Here is a 22,653-nt window from a genome sequence, read left to right on the forward strand (position 1 = left end):
CCAGAATTCCAGTCCATTATTAGATCCCCTATCTCTTCCATCAATTACTCCTCCAATCATTACTCACAGGTGTTAGAATGCTTGTTTTAAATGTAATACATTCTCTTTTTTTCCCCTTAATGTTAGGGCTAACTTATTAGAATAGGCCCAATTTTTTAAGGTTAAATTTAGCCCAGAAGGTTTGAATAAATATTCAGCAAAATAACTTCCTAGAATTTGGGATATAAAAACAATCAATAGAGTTGTGTAATGCTTTCTAGCTCCTTTGGGGATTTTTTTCATGTATTTAGTCATGGGGTAAAGACAGTCACCAACTTCTGTCTTCAAAAAGTATTATGCATAAAAGCTTCCTGGTTCTAGAACAAAGAAGTATTTTATTGCTCAAAGCAAAAGGAAGAGATTTTCCTTCTATTTAGTATTGTTGCACCAAAATAGCATACCAATGAAAGGAGCTAGGTATTGGCCTGCCCCAAGGTATGTAAATAAAGATAAATTGTTCTTTATTATGTATTGGGGGTTGGGGGGGAGTCTCAACACTAAGAACATAAGATTTATTGCCAGGTGAGGTGCTTTAACCTGCACCAGTAATACCAGCGACTCTGGAGGCTGAGGCAGGAGGATCACAAGTTGAGGAGACCCTGTATCAAACTATAAAATTAAAAGGGCTGGGATGTAGCCCAGTGGTACAGCACTCCGGTTCAATTCCCAGTACCACTAATAATAACACCAACAACATTTATCAAACCATAGAAAACCGTATGGGTTAAGATTTCCAACATGGAGCACACTTTAAGTGGCAATTTTAATTTGAGGAATTGCCAAACTATGCTGGGATGCATGGTAGGTACGCTTGATACAGGAAAAACACGTGAAGAAAGGGATGACTTATCAAACAACTGCTATCCAGTTGCTCCCTCAACAGCACTCCCAACTTCTCTGGGTGATGATGTCTGTGTATGACAGAAAGATGCCAAAGCACCAAGGGAACCACAGGGGCTGTCACGGCAGCAGCAAGTCCAAGCTGGGCATCCCAGGGTGAAATCTGGCCAGTACCCCCAAAGAGCTGGTCAGAATGCGGCTCTTTTCTCAATATGCGTCTGCCTAAATTATAAAAAATAAAGACAGAACCACGCATTCCGACCAACTCGCCCTCTCCCTCCCCTTTGTGAGCCCACCACAGGCTGGAGGGACGTTAACCTCCCGCAGGCCCTGGGAAGCCAAGCCCCACGCCGCGCGGGAGGCGTCCAGGGTCCTCCGGCCGTGTCCCCCACCCACCGGTCAGGGCTGGTCACCGGTCACACAAAGGAGCCAGCCAGCGTAGGCGCTGGATACCGGGGCTCGTCCCGCAGCCGGGCGACCCCTGTGCCCCCTGCACCCCGGGAGGGCGAGACCCGCCGGAAAATACGGGTTAACGCCCGAACCTGTTGCACGATGCGGGTCCCTTTCACCCAGAAATGAACAAGGGCGCTCCGGGGGGGAGGAGCGCGCGGCCCCGGTTCCGCTGGCCGCGACCGCACCCGGCAGGCGGCGCGGAGGTAGGGGCGGCCCGCGGGGCTCCCACCTCAGGCGCTTTGTCTGCGGCGGCGGCGGGGACAGCAGGGGAGGTGGGGGCCGCGGGGGCGGGGAAGCCGGGGGCGCGGGCCGCGCGGTGAAAGAAAGCTTGGCCGCCACCGCCGCCACCCGCCACCGCCACCCGCCCGCGCTCGCCGCCGGCCGCGGGGCCTGCGCGCTCCTGCCGCCTGGCCTCGCGGCGGCCACACTCACCTGGCTGGCGCTGGCGCTGGCGGCCGGCGGCTCCGGGGCGTTGGGGAGGACACCGGGACGCTAGCGAGGCGCGGGCGGAGGCGGAGGGCGAGGCGGGAGGAAGGCGGGCTGGGGGCGGAGCGGGCCCAGGCGGCGGCGGCAGCGGCAGCGGCAGCAGCAGCAGCTCCAGTCACTCGCGGCAAATAGCGTCCCGGCCCCTCCGTGCGTCATGCGGGGGGCGGCGGCGCGGGTGGCCTGGCCACCTCCCGGCACCCGCGGGCCGACCCGCGTCCGCGCGACCTGGCGTGCGCCCGGGTGGCCGCGGCGCAGCTACCCCGCCCGGCAAGGGAAGAGGGCGAGACCCGGAGTCCCAAGGGGGCTCGGGGCTGGGGGCTGGGGCCTGGGCGAGGAGGGGTCTCTGACGCACCCTGCAGTCCCCACCCTCCCGAGCTCCAGCTCCCCAGCCCGGGGCAGTGTGGGTTAGTGGAAAGAGCCGTGGACCTGGGGTCAGAAGTGTGGGCTTAGGAAGGGCCAGTGCTTGACAGCTTGGCAAGTCATTTATTGCCTGTGGCCTCATCTTGAAGTATGTAGAGTCCAATAGATGACCAAAGTCTATCAAAAGTCTAACTTGCTAGCTAGTACCCTCTAATGGGAGACGCCAGAAAGGGGCTGTGTGGTATGGCTGAAGGATTCTGGCAGCTGGAAGAAAAGGGTTGCGGTGAGGCAGGGCTCTATTCAATATGGTTGTTTTGCCATGAGAATCTTTCTATTGGACACTCCAAAATTAATCCACAAATGGGGCTTTCTGATGATGATTACTTCCCTGTCTTTACCAACCCTACTTATTTTTCTCCAAATGTACTGACTTCAAAGTACTCTTTTCATTTTATTGCACAAATCATTTTTATGTCATTTCCTGATTTCAGTTCGAGTCATCAGCTAATCCCTACAAAACCACAGTGGCCATGTGGTCCCAATCCCAGGCCTTCACAGAACTCACACTTGAGTATCACCTAGTTCTAATAAAGTCTTGCCATTCCAACAACTAGCACCACATTTCTCTCCTTTAAAATTCTCTGTTTGAAAATTCCACGCATCAGCTGGGAGCAGTGGCACATGCCTGTAATCCCAGCAACTAGGCAGGCAGAAGCAGGAGAATCACAAGTTGAGTCCAGCCTATGCAACTTGGGGAATCCTTGTCTCAAAATCTAAAATTAAAAAAGGGTTGGGACTGTAGCTCAGTGGTAGAATGCCTCTGGTTTTCAATCACCAGTACCAAAATAAATAAATAAATAAATCTCACAGATGAACTCTTCCTCATAATTGTGTGACTGACAATCTGTTTCTACTACTTTAACCTCTTTGCCATTGTTTGCACCAAGCCTTTCTAATTTCACTTCTGCTTCACTTCCATGTAACTACCGAAGAATAGTCCCAAGACACTGAGCCAAGCTTGATACTTCTCTAAAGTCCTCTGAAGCTTTCCATCTCGGAGGCTAACTCAGGGTCAAGCCCATGACTATGGCAGACAAGACATTTATAATCTGATTTCCTTGAACCCTTCAGCTCAAGCTCTACCTCCCACCATATCCACTTTTCACAGGTGAATAGACTTTTTCTTCATCGTTTCTCCCATCTGAAACCCATTCCTCTTTTAACTATTCTTAAAGATAATGAAAACAGTGCATCACTCTTTGGAATCTTCCCTGACATCCCACACTTTCACCATGCCCACATCTTCTGCCCACACACTCAATTAAATATTCTTTCCTCTCTGCTCTTATGAAGCCTTTTACCTATTCTCAGTGATAATCCTTAGCACTTTCTTTCCCACCCCACACCCATGCTTTCTTTGGTGGTCTTTTCTTCCTACACTGTGTGTTCCCCAAAAGATAGGGATTTTTGTCAAGTTCATTTTTGGCTCCTCAGAACATAGCTCAGTGCCCATCACAAAGAAGGTTCTCTGTTTGTTGAAGTGTTGAAGCTTTATCCATTTCAACAAGTAGATATTAAGCAACTATTCAACAAGAAATGCAATGAAATCCATAACAGTTGTGTTCTGTAACTTTCCCTGTGTTCTGGTCTTCATTTCTCTACTATGTGGTATTCTCTGCTTATCATTTTAAACATTGTCCACTACGACTCACATTCTTTTCTTATCCTAAAAAAGCAAGAGCTTGCCAAACAATCCATTTTAGTAATTCACAAAACATCCCTGCCCTTCCTTTTTCCATTCCCTCTGGTTCCATATCTCATCACCCAGTTATCAGATGAGGGCCAACTGCTAAAACAACCACCACTACCACAATAACAAAAACATTGACTGTAAATTCAAAGAAAATGAAGTTTGGGTGCTACATCTTCTGATAACTTCTGAAACAAATTCAGCTCAATCACTTAAATTCATTAAGCCTCACTTTAGGCATTTCTTTGCCTCTATGATCAGCATGTATTTTTAACATTTTGCCATGTCACCTAAAAATGAATCCTATACCCCAAGTATGAGAAGAGGAGTAGAGGAATACAATTTTCTACTCCTAATGATAATATTTCAAAATTTCAACTTGATATCACATTAATATTTTTCTACCACCCCATTCTGTTGTTCATAAATACCAAGTTATCACCAAACATAAACAAAATAAAACAAACATAAACAAAAACAAACCCAAATCTTTTTAAGTCTTTAAAATATATATATATATATATATATATATATATATATATATATATATATATATATATATAAACTATGAAACTCTATCTCAGCCAGGTGCAGTGGTGCATGCCTGTAATCCTAGAAGCTTGGGAGGCTGAGGCAGGAGAATCCTGAGTTCAAAGCCAGCCTCAGCAATGGGGAGACACTAAGCAATTCAGTGAGACCCTGTCTCTAAATAAAATACAAAATGAGGCTGGAGATGTGTCTCAGTAGTCAAGTCTCCTGAGTTCACTCCAGGGTACCAAAAAAAAAAAAAAAAAAAAAAAAAAAAGAAAGAAAAGAAAAGAAAGAAAAGAAAAAATTGTATCTCCTCCAATTTGCATTTGTTTTTAATAATTGAGGGCAGATCTTTACATTTATTTCTCTTAAGTATCCCTTTGGAAGTTACACACTAGAAGTCCCTGCCAACTAGAAATCACTGTGAGATCACAATAAAATTTTTAAATATTCTAGGCTGGGGACAAAAGGCACTTCAAGCAATAAGTTTCTAAATTCCTAATTTCTTGCCTACAATTTCCCTTGAACTTTTTTTAAACCACATTTACATGCCATTTAAATTTATAACTTCTCACATTCATCTGATTTTATTTTTGTAATACATTAATATTGAAAACACTTTTTGTGAGCGTGTTCTATACATTGTTCTCTTGGGACTTCACCAAGGTAAGACAGACAGGTCTTACCAATGCTATGTTCCTGAAGCTTAGCAGGTTTAGGTAGCTGCTGAGCATCTACACAACACCAAAGTCAGCTTCTTGGAGAAACTAATGGCCCTACAGCTCTTCCTGCAAGAGTGGCTCCAGGCTATACTCTTTTGCGTTGTGTGCCTAATCCCTGAATCACTCTCAGTTGCTTCGGGGTGGGTACTGACCTTTATGCATACAAGTCATATCCATTCAAGAAATAATCTGAGAAGATGAGTGTGGGAGTGTATACTTGTAATACCAGCTCCTTGGGAGGCTGAGACTGAAGGATCACAAGTTCAAGTGCAGCCTCGGCCCCTGTTCTAAACATAAAAATAAAAAGGGTTGGTTGTAGCTCAGTGATAGAGGGCTTACCTACCTACCATGTGCAAGGGCCTGGATGTGATCCTCAGCACTACAAAAAAGGAAAGCAAATTGTCAAAGTATTATTTTAAAATACAAAGATACACCATTAATTTTAATAATCCATAGTTAATACATTATTAAACTTTTAAAAATATTGAATACTTTTATTAAAAATTACTGAGTACCCAATTTATCAGTTTTTACATTTGACATCTTAATTTCCAGCTGAAAATGTATTTCACTGAGGTAGGTATAATGACCTGGCTTTGTTTTTAAATGTACTTTCATGATTCTGAAATTATATAAATTATATAAAAATATATATATATTTTAATGTGGGGGTCTTTGTTCTTTTGCTTTGGCCATATACAGTTCATCACTGAAACAAAAGTCTTTAGACAGCAATACTTTACCAAAGGTCAACATAGTTTACATTCACTCCTGTGGGATAGTTTTATTTTCTCCCACCACATTCACAAATCTGTTGGGTAGGGCTGGAGCTGTAGCTCAGTTGGTAGAGCGCTTGCCTAGCATATGTGAGGCACTGGGTTTGATCCTCAGCACCACATAAAAATAAAACAAAGGTATTGTGTCTGTCTACTATAAAGAATATTTTTAAAAAAATATTTTGGATAAACAGGTAAAAAGCAAAAAGCTGTGTTTGAAAATCAACAAAGCTGCCAGGTGTAGTGGTGCACACCTGTAATCCCAGCTACTTGTTAGGCTGAGATAGGAGGATCACAAATTTGAGACCACTCTGCACAATTTATTGAAAGGTTATCTCAAAAAATAAAAATAAAAAAGGGCTGGGTATATAGCTTAATGGTAGAGCTCTTGCCTAGCATACACAAGACCTTGGGTTCAATCCTCTGGTCTTTATATCTGCCTCAGTGAAAGAAATTTTCAGCTGAGGATTGAAAGAAAGAAAGAAGGAAAGAAAGAAAAAAATAAAGAATCAAAGTCTTTTTCTAACAAACCTAACTTCTTTATCCAGTTGTAAAATCAAAGAACTTTAAAGCTGGAAGACACCCCATCTACTCCAAAACCCTCTTTTTCCAGGGATTCAGATAAATTAGTTAAGTAACAAACTCAACTCTAGAGTTAATAAACAAAATATGCAAGACTAGAATCCAGGCCTCTTGGCTACTGGTTGATATGAACAAAAAGTATGTGAATATTTGTAGTATCAACTGAATGTATATAAATAGATATAGTATATAACTTAGGCATAATACAAGCATATCTCTTTCACATCAATGTGCTTTTAAATTATTGAAAGTAATAGAAAATGAAGTAAAATTTTAGACTAGAGTAAATTTCCTAATTTCAATGATCAATTCACTGTCACTTTTAATTAGCATAAGCTTTTTACTTGATATTAACAAAGGAGGCCAAGTGAAAAGCAAAACATTTAGGCCAATTGTTTTATAAATGCTTCTGGCAATACATAATTCATTACATAATAGAATACAGTAAACTGGTTATGCCAATTTTCTATCGTTGTCACCAATAAAACTTCTGCCGGTGCTATCAAATGTCAATACAATGTGTTCAAATGAATGTTCCTGATATAGAGCTCTTCTTTTGTAAGTGCCAAAGCCAATCCAAACCGGACTGGGGTGGAGGAATGATGTATTTCTGGAACAATAGTGAGGTAGCTCAGAGCACTGAAGGAAGGATTACATTTCTTCCAGAACCAAGGACCCAAGCAAAATCAGCATGTTTCTTATTGCTTCTTCTGTCAAATCTGTTCCTCTCAGATTTGTTTTCAATCTAACAGCAAATCAGTCTGTTTCAGATTATAAGGAGCAGAGCACCAGATAGCAAAGGCTGTAAATCCTCCAATTTATAGATAGTTCATGCAGAAATAATATTGAGTAGCTGATATTTTGGATCACAGGAAAGTCCACAAATTGTGGCCAGTAGAACAAGACTGGTTGGAGTATAGAGGGATGGGCAGCTTAATGGGTACCTCCAGTTGTGCAAAGAAATTTACTCCTAAGGACATAAGGGCATTGCCACAAGAAGGAGAGAAAAGTGTACACCAGGCACATAAAACAGCTAATAGAGGGTTTACTGCAAGATGTGTGCTTCTCTAAGTTTCACACTAGAAGGGTGATTTTTGTGAAATAATTTATTGCCCACTCAAAAACTAAAATTATAATGTGAATCACTCCTATCTTATTCTTTTATATTAAAAATCTATACCCAAATATTTTTTCTGGCTTGTTGATGCTCCTTTAAAACTAGCCTAGAAAAATTCTTCATTACATTCATAACAGTGGTAGAAAAATACAATTTTGCTTGATCAGACCATTTTTACTTATTACATGAATTCCAGGTCTAAAAAATTTAAATCTAAACATATTTTATTCAATGCTGAAAAAGGTAAAATACTTGATCATCAAATTCAATCTGCATAGTGAAATATTCAGGTCTTGTTGAAAAGGTATTAGTTACAAAGAGTTCTTCAGTTTCTGTTACATGGTATTTCAATATGGGGCTAGATCCTAGATATTAGTAAGACAGAAAAGAATGTTAAAAACAAGCTGGGTCCAAGTCATAAGGTTCCCTTTTGTTTTTCTAATGTGTTCCAGTCATCAGCCTGCATACAAAGGTCAAGAATATTTACTCCAGCAATCAAGCAACACTTTCTGCCTTGAGCTCTTAAAACCTGAGTCCAGGGACTAACATGACCCTTCTAACTTCAATTCTCTGGTGGTGAGAAGGGATCTCTTGTTTGTCTACATTTTTTTTTAAAAAATCTATGTTCTTGAACAAAATAGGGACAAATCACATTTAAAAATAATCCCCACCCATCAGCCAGGCTTCCTCCCCAGCGTCACTCCTTCCAGCTGCACTGGAGAGGTGTGTGAAACTCTGAGACCAGCAGCTGAATGGCAGCTCGTGAGAAATCCAGAGGAATAAAGTCGTAGGAGGCACTAGTAACACAGAAGCAAAGAATTGATTTGTTTGTGGGATAAAGTGGAAAATGGAAAGAATTGCCTTTTGTATCAATCCAACTTTTCCTCTCCTTCTGAATAAAACATTATTATGTAACAAAGGGCCTTTAAACAATTTCTTTCTTTTTTAAATTGGCAATATGACAAATACAGATTGTGTCATCCTGGGTTAGAGCCACTTCTTAGGGTGTGGAGTTACTTGATTCCAGCACTGTGGATCAGTGTACTCAAAACATGTGACATGAGCTAGGTTCATGCCTTGTTGATATTATGTTAGATTTAGGAAAAGAAAAGAGTGAAAAGTGTCTTTCTCTTTGGGAATTTGAATAAAGAGAGCCACTGAGTAGGCCCTACTTGACCATTTTATTCTGAATCTTAACTTTTTACATTAAAAATTTTGCAAATAAACCAATAATATATACTATCTTTCCTAATGATGAAAAAAATCATCTAAACATCTTCACGTAAAGTACAGCAGCAAATTTGAAGTAAGAGGTGTTCGTGCTGCAGTAAACGATCCTGGGTGTTTTATCCAAAGAAAATTGTGCCTAGAGGCTGCAGAGGAAGAAGATCCTACTTTAAAAGTGTTTGGAGGGGCTGGGTTGTGGCTCAGAGGTAGAGTGCTCACCTACCATGCATGAGGCACTGGGTTCGATTCAGAGCACCACATAAAAATATAAATCAAGATATTGTTATAACTAAAAATAAATACTTTTTTAAAAAAATAAGTGTTTGGAGAGTCCCTTTTCAGGCATCAGCTTGGGTATATCCAGGAAGATGGGCTGTACTAATGTCACATGACCAACTTTAAAAAAATACTATTTGGGGAAAAGATGGGAGTGAGAAGACTAGGAAAAGGTATTCAAAGATTTCTTTGTTCATGCAACCAAAAAGAGAGTACCAAGACTGCCTCAGAGACCTGGAAACAAAGATGAAGATGTCAGGAGTTTGCTCTTGGTCTAATTAGGAGACAGGAACCTAAACAAACACTGAATACAACGTGATACATACTAGAGTTGTAATCAAACTCCACCCAAAATGTTACCCTGGACCCAGAGGTAAGTTACTGCTGAGTGCCTAGTGGAGGGTTTACAGAAGATTTGATACTTGATCTGAGTATAGAAGAAAGAGCCAGAATTATCTAGGCTAAACAAGGGAGAAAAAGCAAAAGAATGAGTGGCTGAGAGGTACTGAAGTAAGTGCTGTTTGGAGGAGAATTTCGAGTATTCTTGCTATGCCTGCAAAAATAGAGTATCTTCAAGAGAAGGATCAGAATGAGAAAAGTATGGGGCAGGAATGAGAAAAGCAACAGCCTGCCTAGGCCAAGCACAAAATGTAAATGATTGAGGTCCAGAAGGTTTAGGGGAAAATTGCATTTGCTGTGAGCCAGAGCTGCTCTCTGGAGGACTTACAATCTCTCAAATTACTACACAAATTATATTCCTCCCCCCACCATCATAGTCTGAGAAATTGTCTCTTTCCTCACATTCATTCAAATAATGGGTATTCTTTTTTTTTTTTTTTCATTCAACAAGTATTTATTTAGTGCCTGCTCTTGGTAAAGTATGTCCTGGGAATCGAGAATACCACAGTAAATAAAACAAAAATTCCTACCTCATGGAACTTACAACTCCGTGAAGGGAAGACAGAAAAATGCATAAAAAGATCAAATGTGCAGTTGTCAGAGAGGTGCTATGGAGAACAATATAGAAGGCTGAACAAATAGAGCACAGGAAGTAGGTTGGACTTTGTGTGATCTGAAAGGTTTCACCAAGAAGGTAACCATAAAAGGAGGACCAGAGAAATGGAGGGAAGGAGTGATGGGGTAGTTCCTCTGGGGGAAGAGGTTTCTAGCAGAGGAAACTACCAATGAAAGACCAGAAGGTGAGCTCATACCTGCAGGGGCAGGAGGTAACTGGAATGGGGTGAGGGGAAAGAGGCTGTGGAGTCTCTTAGGGAATTGTTAAGACTGAGGCTTCAGCTCTTTCCAAGTTAAAAACTGAACAGTTGCGGGTACAGGAGTGGTAGGTAGGGTCTGTATTTTTAAAGACTCACTCTCTCTGGTTGTTGTTGACAGCTGAAATAGATGCCTTGGGGGAAGGATAGAAGCACAGAAACCAGCCCAGAGATGAGAGCTACCACTAAGGACAGACAGGATGGTGATTAGGCAAGGAGGGTGGCAGGAAGTGGTTAGCTTCCAGTTATATGTTAAAGAGAGAGCACCAGGATTTCTTGACAGATTGGATGTGGGATGTCACTAAAAAGGAAATCCAGGGATAACTGAGGTTTTGTGCCTAAGTAATTAGAATGATAACATCCTATTTACTAGGAAGAAGACGGTGAGGGGAGCAGTCTGGGGAGAGAGGGACTGCAATAACTTTGTTTCAGAAATGTGAATTTAGAGATACCCATCAGACAACAAGCATTATGTTAGCAAGGCATGTGAGTTAAGGAAGATATTTGGACTGGAAATGTACACTGGGACTTGGTGTATATATAAATATTAAAACCATGGGACTCAGTGAGATTAACAAGAGCAAGTGTTGAGAGAGGTCTAAAGACATGGTTCTGGGAAATGCCAACACTTAGTGGGAAGATGAGGAGGGATCAGCAAGGGAGACTGAGAAGGAACAGCCAATGAGGTTGGACAAAACCCAGAGGGTGTGTCGTCCTGGAAACCAAGAAGAGAAATTTGTCCAGGAGAAGGCAGTGCTTGGCTTGGCTCAGAAATGCCAGTAATGGGGCAAGTGATTAGTCAAGGTTCTCTTTTTGGTTTGTGGTGCTGGAGATTGAACCCAGGACCTCAGCACCGAGTTACATTCTCAGTTTTTTTTTTTTTTTTTTTTTTTTTTTTTTTTTTAAATGACAGCTCCGGTTGAGCTCTCCCGGGGATTCCTGAAGAGTTCTCACTGGTTGGGGAAGTGCTGGAGGAGGGATTTATGGTTCCTGGAGGAGCCGCATGGCATTCCAGGGAGAGTTTCCGGGGAGGGGAGCGTGTGTGGAATGTGCTGGTGGAGTTCAGAAATAAAGTTTGTTCCTGCTTCAGTGGCTCGTGATTTGTGCCCAGCCAGACTGCGGCAATCAATAATGCATGTAATACATAAGCCATGGAACTCTTTTTATTTTTTTTCAATATTTATTTTTTAGTTGAAGTTGGACACAATATCTTTATTTTATTTATTTATTTTTATGTGGTGCTGAAGATCCAACCCAGGCCCTTGCACATATGAGGAGAGTGCTCTACTGCTGAGCCACAACCCCAACCCCAAGTCATGGAATTCTTACAATGTGTATGTTTTAAGATGAGACTGACACCTTCCTATACAACTAATCTTACCATGTGACATCAGAATTGTCCAGTGGATAGTTTTCTTTTATGTCTGTACAAACATTTCATTTTCTTTCATTTATAAAAACCAAAATTCAAAGAATTCTTTCAAGCTTTATCTGCTTTCCTCCTTCCATTCAATAACTAATTTCTCTGTGGGGAGGGAACTTGAAATGATTATTTATTCACTATTCATTCCCTACTTGCTGTTTCTCGACTAAATCACTTGAAATATTTCTTTCAAAGTTAACAATGACTACTTAATTGTCAAATGCAATGAATTTGTTTCCTCTTTCCCTTTTTACAGTATTTCATACTGTTAACCACTCATTTCTTTTTTCCTTTAATCAACAAACATTTATTAGGATTTTACTCTTCTCTAAAGCAGGCCCTGTAGTAAGAGAAGATATGTTTGCTGAAGTCAAATGGTTTGCCTCCTATTTATCAAAGGAGACATGTACACAATTAAGTGAAATAAAGAACTGAATGAAAAAGTAAAACCAGAAACGAAGGAGTCATTACTTGGGCAAAACCCTTATGGTAGAGATTTCTGGAAAGAGATTATACATTGACCAGGTGGATGGGAGACTGGCTATGGCATTATTGAGGCAGAGGAAACACATGGGCAAAGCCACAAAGACATAAATCATCCAGATACACAAAAAGTACCACAGACCATTCAATAAGCCTGAAATGGATGAACCAAGAAAGGCATTAAAACTAGAATAAAGGACAATGAAATATGGTGGGAGGCTTGTGACGCATTCAAAGGAGTTTACACTTTCCCTGATAGGCACTAAACATGGTGCTAAATTGTTCTCCTTTCGCTCCTTCTTCTAAATACATTTGTCACTTAGAAATAATACTTCTGCAGGAAGATGGAGGCTGAACTGAGAGGCTATAACACTGGAGGCAGGAGAGCATTTAGGGAACTCTCGGTTTTCAGTGAGAGAGGGTCAGGATCTGAACTAAGAAAAGGGTATCCAGGTCTGAGAGATGCTGAACTGAGTGAATGGCAGTCCCATTAGGAGACAGAGGGGATATAAGGCAGAGGAGAAATCTTGGGTGATGCTCTCAGAGGAGCATGGGCTGAGGATATTCAAAAGATGTCTCCTCCAACTGATGACCAGGCATGCATTCCTTTTAGTCCACTTTTTTTTGGGTTTTGTTTGTTTTTTTTTTATATAATATTTATCAATTTACTCATTATAAAACACATATCTTTTCATTGCAGATGATTTGAAACATCTTAAAAAATATAAAGAAAAGAAAAAACATCAGGGATCTCATAATGCAGATTTTTACTTATTTTATTTTTTCTGGTGCTAGGGATTGAATCGAGGGGTTCTCCACCCCTAAGATATACCTCTAGCCCAGTTTTTTTAAAAATTTTTTAAGTAGTTGATAGATCTTTATTTTATTTATTTATTTATTTATTTATTTATTTATTTATTTATTTATTTATTAGAATCAAACCCAGGGCCTCACACATGCCAGGCAAGTGGTCTACCACTGAGCCCCAGCCCCAGCCACCCCCACCCCACCCCCACCCCCTCTTTAATTGTTTATTTTAAGACAGGGTGTTGTTAAGTTCCTGAGGCTGCCCCAAACTTACAATCCTTCTGCCCCAGATATTTTAAAGTATTTAAAAAATGTGAACAATGCATATAGGCCCAGGTTTAGAAAACTGTTTCATATCCGAAATAGAATATTATATCCTGATTGTAACATATTTGTACCATGAGCACTATTTCACATATTTTAATTATAGTGTTTTATCCTGTGAATAAACTCCATATTTTCCTATTGATGAATGTTGAAATTGGCTTAAGCTTTGCTATCAGATATAATGCTATAATGAACATCCTTGTAATATAATATTAAATAGTACCAGCTATTTTCTTGTTAGATATTGTTGAAAGTGAAATTACAGTGTTAAATTTAGGAACAATTATAAAGTTTTTTGATGCATACTAATGAACTGCTTTCCAAATTTTCTGTCCTGATTGATATTCCCATTAGCACCAAGAATTGCATTTAAAAACCTTTAATAAATATATAGGCATATCCTGAATTACAAGTTAATATATTTATTGGCAATTTGGATTTGGGTTTTCTTGTTTCTTAAATTGTTCCTTTTTTAGTTCATTGATAGTTTTTTTTTTTTTTAATGGAAAGCTGTTTTCCCTGATTTGTATTAGTTTGTTATATATAAAAAATACTGAAATCCAGGCACACTGGTATGCACCCATAATCCCAGCACTTGGGAGGCTGAGGTAAGAGAATCATTTAAGCCCATAAATTTGAGATCAGCCTGGGCAATATTGTGAGACCTCATCTCAAAAATATAAGCAAAAACATGGGCTAGGGTTGTAGTTCAGTGGAAGTGCCACGTGAGGCACTGGGTTCAACTCTCAGCACCACATAAATAAACAAAATAAAGGTCCTTACAACAACTAAAAAAAATATAAGCAAAAACAAAAACAAAATTGATTTCTTTTGTCTGTCATACATACTCTTTCACAGATATTGATAGATATTGATAGATGTATTTATCTCAGGTTTTGAAACATTTGACTTCCTTCTCAAAACTTATTTCTTTCGGGGCTGGGGATGTGGCTCAAGCGGTAGCGCGCTCGCCTGGCATGCATGCGGCCCGGGTTCAATCCTCAGCACCACATACCAACAAAGATGTTGTGTCTGCCAAGAACTAAAAAATAAATATTAAAAATTCTCTCTCTCCTCTCTCACTCTCTCTTTAAAAAAAAACAAAAACAAAACTTATTTCTTTCAATGTCTGTGACACTGTTTTATCCTGTTTCCTGATTCTTAGTCCAAATAATCTGTCCTGGTATCTACCTCAAACTTCTTCCTTCAAATAGAGATATTATCAAAGCCTTTGACCCTTTTTGTCAGTGACTTACACCCAGAGATGTAATCTGTCCCAAATGCTTCATTGTCTTTAAATATTGATGCTTTTAATCTGAAAATATTTTTTTCTGTAACATATGTACATTTACAGTGACTTCAGATAAGATCTTTAATTTTTTTGTGTCTTGTGTTGCAATCTGTATAACAAGAATAGTAATCATATTTATCTAATAGGATTTTTATGAGCATTAAAAAATGAATATAAAGGTCTGTAATATCATCTGTTATGTTAATTGACAGCCATGATTATGTCAAACAAATATAATTTAATGTTTTATTTCCTAAAGAACATACAATGAAATGGAAAAATATTGATTGAAGTAGAATCTTTATAATCTATATACAGTGGTACATGTCTGATGGTGGCTACGTATAAGAGGAAACTGTTACATTTTGAAGGCCATGGTAGAAATCTGTCTGGTTTTGGACAGGTAAGAGGACAATTTGACCTCAGAAAGAGAAGGAAAATGACAAATTCTTCAATTGGGCATTTATTTGTATTGCCAAAGTAATTAATGTGAAACTTTAATATTTAGTAGTTCTTGTGATTCTTTTTCAAAGAATTACATTTCTAATTGGGGTGGTGGGTATTGGGGGTTGAGCTCAGGGTCACTCAACCACTGAGCCACATCCCCAATCATATTTTGTATTTTATTTAGAGACAGGGTCTCATCGAGTTGCTTAGCACCTTGCCGTTGCGTTGCTGAGGCTGGCTTTGAACTCAAAATCCTCCTGTCTCAGCCTCCCAAACTGCTGGGATTACAGGTCTGTGCCATCGTGCCTAGCTACATTTCCAATTTAAATGCTATCTGATACATGTAGTTGAAATCACTGGATGAGTCCAAATTTCTATTTGTAAAGCTACAGATCTATGAAATTTAACTATAAGTACAGAAATTAAAATCTATTCAATATTGGTGGGCATTTTTGGCTTTAATATGTTTTTTAAAAAAAACTTAGATTTGATTTCACTAGAAGTTAGACTTCTGTTGCCTTTAGCTTCACTCATTCATTCAATGAAAATTGAGCATCCAAAATGTGCTGCACTCTGCATATTACAGGACTCTATTAGCTGATATTTATGGGTGTGTGCGTATTCGCTTTTGAATTTATTTGAATATAAAATGTTTTATAAAGAGCAAAAGCACTTCACATACTTATTGTATTAGCTAATTTCAAAACCATGCTCTTATTGTGGAGAGATAATATGTGATTTATTTCTATTTAAAAATAAATGAAAAATAATAGTAACTGTTCTTCTATCTAATTCTCAAGACCTGCTCATGTCTATTAAAGCATGTATGTAATCAGTTCTCTGAGACAGAAAGCATAGGTATAAATCCCATCTAATAAACAAAGACTCCAAGGCTCTGCAGATTAATGTATGTATTGGAGACTGTGAAACTGTTTAGTAAGCTCAGGTGTTGGGTCCACACCACTGTCCATTTTTTGAATAAAAGAAACATGCAAAACCTACATCTCTTTTAGAACCTCATCATGTTATAAGAATGACTTCTACTTTCCATTTCTAACAGACAATAAAACAACTGACCTAATGTCTAGTCATTTTTAACCACATAAAATTTCAGTCAGGTACGGTGGTGCATGCCTATAATCTCAGTGACTCTGAAGGCTGAGGCAAAAGGATTGCAAGTTCAGAACCAGCATTGGCAATTTATCAAGGCCCTAAGCAACTTAGCAAGACTCTGTCTCAGAATAAAAAATAAAAAGGCTGAGGATGTGGCTCAATGATTAAGTGAGTTCAATCCCTGATATTTAAAAAAATTAAAAATTTATATACAGGAAAAAACAACAACAAAATCTCATGTTAGGATAACTTTGATGCTAAAAGAGTTTGTTTATTTTGTGGTACTAAGATTGAACCCAGGGCACTCTACCTCTGAGCAACATCCCTCATCTCTTTGTTGCTTTTTTAAAAAAAATTTGAAACAGTCTTGCTAAGTTTCTCAGACTGACTGCAAACTTGGAATCCTCATGCCTCAGCCTCCAAGTTGAAAGAGTTTGTTCAAAGCAACATTTTGAAGTAAGGAATGAAGGGTGTCTTCTTGCACATAAGAGTGGGTGGAGCTGCCACCTACTTAATATTTTCCTATTCATTGTTTTCCTAAGTAATATGAATGTAGTGTCTACCATCTGTCTGGAAACTTTTCAGTGATGCCTGAGGCATGAAAATGTTGGACATATTAAATGTAGTTAATGTGTATTTCTGGGCAGCTGGACATTGAAGTTGGTGTGTGACTAGAAAGAAGGAGACAGTTATTTTCCCATTAGATGTTTCCTCACCCCACTTACCATTGCCCACAAATGCTGGTTCCACAGGAAATGAAGATTCTGAGGTATGCTGAAGTAAGCCCTTTAATATTGAATATTTTCAATAAAATGGCTCAGAGAAGAATAGAATGAAATCCTTGAAGGCAAGAACTTCTCTTTGCTTGTTGGTTTTTTAATGTACCTACTTTATTTAAAACTGGAGTTCCAGTAACACAAAGGAATTTGCTGTATGATGTAACCCATCTAGGAACACAGCAACTTTCTTGTGTCAGCTGGAGAGTTGATCTACCTGCCCACACTTTCAGACACAGGGGGAAATGCCAACTATTCAGCAGACCTAAAATTTCCAGCTGGGTTAGAGCCTAGTTCTCCCATCCAGTGCCATAGTTGCAATGGAGCTCAGAAGAATAATCTGAAATAGGCAATTATAAGATTCCTGTATTTTTCTGAGAGAAACTTTTTGAGGATTTAGTTGCTTCAAAATTCTCCAGACTTCATGTGCCTTTCAAAATCTCTGGTGAGTCCTGTCTTAGCTCAGTTCCCTAGACATAGCTACCAAGATGGAGGGTTGCAACTTGGGTTGGAGAGGGCACTCAGGAAATACACCTGTGGAGAAGTGAGGCAGAGGAAAAAGCTGAATTGCAGATGGTTACAAATGAGGCCTCAGCCAGTTGTAAGGGAAGCTGTATGTTAGAGGTGCAGCAAATCAAGGAAGGAGGAAAGGCTGCTGTATTTCCACATTAGCAGTTTTTAGTCCTGGGCCATTCCTATCAATGGATGCTGCCTTGGAGGTGACAGTTCCTGAAGCCAAGTGCAAGCACTATTGAAAGACACTTTGTGGCAGCAGCTAGGAATGGCTGTGTCAGCCTTGACAAGATCTGGGTGGAGTTCCATTGCAACCACTACAGGGTCTGCATGATGTGACACCCTCTTCATATGTCTGACCTCATCTGCTCTCTAGCTTCACTGGCATCCTTAATAGTTCCCAAAACTGCTAAGGCATGCTCCCAATCCACGGCCTTTGTTCTTTCTGTTTCCTCTATCTGGAACACTCCTACGGTGACCATCTGTCCTGGTTTGTCAGAGCTGTAACGTTTGGCATTAAAAACTCTGGTTTTGGCAATAAAAGTCTTTCACCCTGTGAAACCCCTACAGTAGCCCAGACAAACCAAGATGGTAGGTCACCTAAATCTGCAGATGCCCATGTTTTACTCCCTCACCTCCTTCAAGTCTCTGTTTAGCTGACTGTCTAAACACGGACTGTCCCTTTTAAAATTGTACTCCCTTGAAGCAAATCAAAACCATGAGGAGATTTCATCTCAACCAAATCACAGTAGCTGTCATCAAAAATACAAAGAAACAATTAATGCTGGCCAGGATTGTGGGAGAGGAACCCTTGTACCTGATGGATGGGAATGTGAATTAGTACAATCCCTATTGCAATTAATGTGGAGGTTCCTCAGAAAAACTAAAAATAGAACTACCATGGGGCTGAGATGCAACTTAGTAGTAGAGTAACTTCCTGGTATGTGTGAAGCCCTGTGTTCAGACCCTAGTAGAGAAAGGAAGGAAGGAAGGAAGGAAGGGAGGGAAGGAGGGAGGGAGGGAGGGAGGGAGGGAAAGAAAGAAAGAAAGAAAGAAAGAAAGAAAGAAAGAAAGAAAGAAAGAAAGAAAGAAAGAAAGAAAGAAAGAAAGAAACTACCATATGATCCAGCTATACCACTCCTGGGTACATACCCAAAGGAATTAAAGTCAGCATCCTATAGAGATACCTGCACACTATATTTACTGCAGCTCAATTCACAATAGCCAACTTAGGGAATTATCCTAGAAGCCTATGAATGGATAAATGGATAAATAAATTGTATATACACAGTGGGATATTATTTGGCCATAAGGAAGAATTAAATCATTTGGCTCAGATAAGAGTAGAATGAAAGAGATCATCATGTTAAACAAATAAGCTAGACTCAAAAGAGAAATATCACGTTTTCTCCTATATGTGGAATCTAGGGGGAAAAAGAGACAACATGAAAGTTGAAGAAAGGGAGGAGGAGGAGAGGGCATGGATGAATGAATATATCACAGTGAAATTCATTGTTCTGCATAATGAGCTAATAAAAAAAAGTTCACCCTCTTACCATTACACATCTACCTACGACTCCCTTTCTCGCCTTTTATTTTTCTCTATAGAATGTAAAATGCCTTCTTTTTTTTTTTTTTTTCAGTACTGGGGAGCGAACTCAGTGGCATTTTATCATTGAGATATATCTCCAGCCCATTTTTGTTTTTATTTTGAGACAGGGTTTTGCTAAGTTTCCCAGGCTGGCCTCAAATTTGCCATCCTACTGACTCAGCCTCCAAGTCACTGGGATCACAGGAGTGAGCCACTGGCAACTGATATTTTTTTAAATATTAGGGATTGAACTCACTTCTAAAACACCATGACACATATTTGCTTTATTTCATTTAGGAGTAAAAATTCCTTGATGACTATTCTTGGTACATAGTAAACACTTGATAATTATGTGTTAGTGGGTGAAAAAAATAAGTACGTCTAATATTTTATAGAAAATACATACTTGCTAGTTAACACAAAATGTATGATATCTTTTAAAGATTAGTTTAAAATATTTCAAATTATACTCATTTATCAGTGTTAATTATTTGGCAATTATGCTTATAAAAAGGTCAAATTGATCATAGAACTGTTTCTTCAGTAAGCAAATAAAGGATTTAAATTTAAATTATTCTACTGGGAGGTTGATGGTAATGACATGCTATTTTTAAATTCTGTGAAATAATTTAAACAGATTACTTATTTAGAATTTGTGGCTGGAAAAAAATGGGGTCATCCTGTTGACTGACCTCATTGCTCACTGTAAACTTAATACACTATAGCAGTCATATTCTAAACACACCCTTCCAAGCAAATGCGTAAATAGGAGCACTGGGAAACTAAGAGACTGAAATTCCCGAAGCTATAAAGTCAAAGCACTAGACTTTGCTTAATCTTCAGTGATCCATATTTTCTTCAATAAGAAGGGTAGAGGAAAAGGAATAAGGATTATTTGGAGAAAGAAAAGGTTTTAGAAAATATATTAGATACTCAAACACACATTTTCATTTCTAGAAGATGGAATAGTTGCTTTGATTCCTATTCCTAAGAAGTTTTCCCAAACTGAATTTCCCCCTCCTCTACAAAGAATGAAATTTGATAAGTATGAAATGGTCTCTCACAGTGTCTTCAGAGAGCTTTTTGCTTTGGGTTTTAGTAGAGAATTAACATCTCTCCAAAGTTAAAGTTTAATATGAACACATAATTATTCTTAAGCCATGGAGGATTTTTTAAAACCTAAACTGTAGAAAAAAAATTATTTCATTTTATTTCTAAAATATTTTATCTTAAAAAAGAAAAAAATAAAAGATAAGTGGAACTGGCTATATGTGTGTGAAGGAGACTCTGGGTTTAATCTCCAGCACCAAAAAGGAAAAAAAGGAAAGAAGGAAGGAAGGAAGGAAGGAAGGAAGGAAGGAAGGAAGGAAGGAAGGAAGGAAGGAAGGAAGGGCTAAGAGCCACAGCCAAGTAATATGATGCATGGCACTTTTGGTTGTAAGGTGATGCCAGCTAGCCATTGAGATGATATGATTATGTTAAGATTTGCATTCATATGGATATTGGACTCCTGCTGTTCACCTAGGCCTGCTAGGGACTCCTGGAGAGTTCCCATTGGTTGGGGAAGTACAGTAGGAGGGAATTCTGGTACAGGAACTTCTTCTGGGGTTCCGGTAGAACACCACCGCGTGGGTGGACTGGCTTCTTCCCGGACGTGTACGGGGTATTGGCGGCATTTTCAAAAATAAAGTATTGTTCCTGCTTGAGTGGCTCGTGATTCTGTGCCCAGCCAGACTGCAGCAAGGGTGAAAGTAAGCAAACAGATCTGTTAACCTGCTTATTTGTACACATATTAAAACAATCTTCAACAGCTGTTTACCCAAATTAAATTAAACCATTAAAATCACGTGAATAATAAAAAAAAATTTTGGGCCCATATATTTATGGGCGCTTCTCATATATGATATATGGACATACGCACATACAGACATACAACACAAAACAGAAATGTGCACACGTAACGTACAACACATAAGACAATAGTAAAGGCCTTGTAAATCTCCATTGCAATGTTTAAAAACTCCATAGTCAAAAAATAAAACTGATCAGAAAAACATTAATCTAGGTCTGTATGAGCTCAAAAATAAAATGGAACTTTATGATGTGGGGAAAAAGCAACAATAAAATAGATATTGAAAAAAGCATCCTGGTTAATCACTGTTGCAGATGTAAGAATAGCCAAGCTGGAGTTCTGGATATCAGCTGTTATGGATTTGAGTCAAATCATCTTCCTTTTGGTCTGTAGAAATTGTTTTGGTTAACCTCTCTGGAATCCAAATCGGCTGCTGTTCCTCCTGTGGAAAAACACAGACAGAGCCCCGACTCCAGACTATCACTGGGTCTGGACCTTTCCATTGTCCTGTTAGAATATCCTTCCAAAGTACCTTAGGCTTATGTACATTTTTTGGATACAAATGTCTTTCCGCAGCACTAAGCCCTGATGAATCCAAATTTAAAAAGTTTAGAGTAAAAAGGGTTATTTTATGTTTATCTTTGGGGGATGTATACCCCTTTCCAATTCCCTCCTTTTGTTTTAATAAGTACATTTTAATAGTTTGATGAGCTCTTTCAACTATGCCTTGTCCTTGTGGATTGTATGGAATTCCTGTTATGTGAGTAATGCCAAATGATGAGCAAAATAGTTTAAAAGAGATAGAAGTATAACCAGGACCATTATCCGTTTTTAACTGTTTTGGAACGCCCACAGTGGGAAGATTTTGTAAGCAATGAGCTATAACATCTTTAGTTTTTTCTCCGGCATGAAGGGAGCCCATCAAAAATCTGGAAGAAGTATCAACTGTAACATGCAAATATTTTAATTTTCCAAATTCTGGCAAGTGTGTGACGTCCATCTGCCAAATATGGTTAGGTATCAGTCCTCTAGGATTGACTCCAAGATTAACTTGTGGTAAAAATGTCACACAATTTTGACATTGTTTTATTATATGTCTGGCTTGTTCTTTAGTTATTTTAAAACGCTTTTGTAAAGTATTAGCATTGACATGGAACCTTTTATGAAAATTTATAGCTTCTTCTATTGTGGAGAAAATATGTATGTCATGTGTAGATTTATCTGCTAGTTCATTGCCCAAACTAAGGACTCCAGGCAATCCTGTATGTGCCCTGATATGTCCTATAAAGAATGGATCTTTTCTGTCCCAGATTAGACTTTGTATAGCGGAAAACAAAGAGAAAACAGTAGAGGAAGGGGAAATCTTACCAGCATCTTCAAGGGATACTATAGCATTAACTACATACTGACTATCAGAAAATAAATTAAATACAGAATCTTTAAACATCATAAAAGCTTGTAATACTGCATTAAGCTCTACCTTTTGAGCTGACTGTTTGGGTACTAGAAATGTAAAAGTTTGATCAGGAGTAACTACTGCTGCTGTACCATTGTTTGACCCATCAGTGAATATATTTGGAGCATTCATGATAGGGGTTTT

At 39.2% G+C, this 22,653-nt stretch overlaps 1 protein-coding gene across 4 annotated transcripts in view; it reads right to left on the minus strand.

Moving 5' to 3' along the window:
• SESTD1 (SEC14 and spectrin domain containing 1) overlaps positions 1-2,178 on the minus strand; it is a 127,077-nt gene extending 124,899 nt beyond the window's left edge. Inside the window, exon 1 of one of the 4 annotated variants that reach the window (XM_081261926.1) lies at positions 1,765-2,178. The gene's annotated coding sequence lies outside the window, so the exon portion shown is untranslated. Of the gene's footprint in view, positions 1-1,421; positions 1,644-1,758 lie in introns of those variants that run through there. The other 3 variants (XM_081261929.1, XM_081261933.1, XM_081261932.1) reach the window with 3 other exon arrangements.
• Between the last annotated feature and the right edge of the window lie 20,475 nt (positions 2,179-22,653).

The sequence above is a fragment of the Spermophilus citellus genome (genome assembly GCF_964194105.1).
Source record: "Spermophilus citellus genome assembly, chromosome: 11".
NCBI classification, from domain to species: Eukaryota; Metazoa; Chordata; class Mammalia; order Rodentia; family Sciuridae; genus Spermophilus; species Spermophilus citellus.